We start from the raw sequence: 1,809 nt of genomic DNA, 5'->3' as shown, positions 1-1,809 counted from the left end.
AAAAAAAAAAAAAAGTAAAAGAAAAAATAGCAATAGAAATGTATTTCTTGAGAACATGGAGACATGGAATTAAGTGTCAGAAGAAAAAGGTCACATCATTGAAATATCTCTCCCCTGGGAAGCAGAGATTTGGAATAAAGAGGGTAGAGCAATGAACTTAAAATTATTTTTTCATTTTATGTTATTCTATTTTTTATACCATAAGCCTTGTGGTGCATTTGACCTTTTAAACAATGCACAATTACACTAATAAAAAGAAAAATTAATTTAAAAATAAGTGTGGTATGACTAGACTTAAGGTTGTAGCAAATGGAGGAGTAACGCTCTGGAAACAAATGATGCTTTTGTTGTTGGTTTTGAAAATCTGCTTTGCTTCTGCCCATGGACTAGCATGATTTCTTCAACATTCCAGATAATTGAGTGGAAATGAATGGATCATCAACACAGGGTGCATTCGTTCAAAATAAATCCTTTCTGCTTTACTAAATTATAGAATCAGAGGATCACTGTTGACAAAACTTCAAATAATACAGAAACAAAAGTGAACGTGTCCTGGCCCTTGCCCAGGACCCGCCATCCTCCCTAGAGGTGACCACAGTTAATTTTGTGTCTATCGTCACTCTTCTTCCCCTCTCCCATGCCATTGGATAGCTTTATTTGAAATTCAGTTTCTGTGCTTCTAATTACCCCAACTTTACAAAGCACAGTAATTAAGGATGTGGAGCTGGAAGGCAAAGGTGTCAAAACTGGAAGAGTTGGGTGAGATGTTTATGAAGCTTGCTCAGCCCTGACTTACCCCGAGCTACACTGGCCTCTCTCTCCGTGGTTGGACCCAGCCAGCGGGTGGGCCTGCTTGAGGCGTCAAAACTCAGATTCTGTGTCAGCTGCACAGAGGAAGCCGCCCTGGCTCCTTACTCCCGGGGCTGGCGCGCAAAGCGGGAGAGCGGTTTCCATGGAGACCGGGACCTGGGCGCTGCGCTTTGGAATTGCTCCTACGGGCTCAGCAACACATAGAAACATTAGCACGCAGAGGCCTAAATATAGCTGCATTCAGGGCGATTCATCCAGCCTGAAACTTGGCCAAGGCGTTAGAATGAATGCACTGAGCACGACTCAACGAGGTTTTCAATATTTTACGGTGTTTACACTATAGTCAGAGGAAGTAACTCACGGAAAATGGCATTTCTGCAGAAGTGCGGGGGCCACTTAGGGGACTTGTCCTCCTGGATCAGTCGCTGTCAGAGGCCTGTCTGCAGATGTCAGGACTCAACTGAAAGATACTCTTTTTTTGTTGTTGTTCAGAAAATCCCTTTACCGCATAACTATCCTGTAAGAGAACCCAATGGGCAAATTTCTCTCTGGTGGTAGAGAGAGACTACTGCCTGTAAATAGAAGAAAAATGTGGTTACACCCCATTCTCTTCCCTTACCCAAGATTGTTGGGGACTGTAAATTCTTGTCTGCATTATTATGCAGAAGAAATCTGCTGTGTCCCAGCTCCTATTTCCAAGTTGCAGCTGCAAACTTCATTCCAACATGTTGCCATCAGCACGCAACACAGCTAGGTGCTCTCTGGCTACCAGGATGAACCTTCCTAAATTCATTCACCCAATAACTATTCACTGTGCCATTACTGCCTTCCAAACCCAATGCAGATAGATGCAAAAGAAAATGAGACGGCAAAGGTCTCAGGGAGCTTCTGTTCTAGTGGAGGAGACAGACTTCAATCAATCAATAGGCAATTTCAGATCTTTTTTTTTTTTTTTTTAAGACGGAGTTTCGCTCTTGTTACCCAGGCTGGAGTGCAATG

Source organism: Cebus imitator, unplaced genomic scaffold (genome assembly GCF_001604975.1).
Source record: "Cebus imitator isolate Cc_AM_T3 unplaced genomic scaffold, Cebus_imitator-1.0 Scaffold91, whole genome shotgun sequence".
In the NCBI taxonomy this organism is placed as follows: Eukaryota; Metazoa; Chordata; class Mammalia; order Primates; family Cebidae; genus Cebus; species Cebus imitator.
This window is presented reverse-complemented; position numbering follows the sequence as displayed.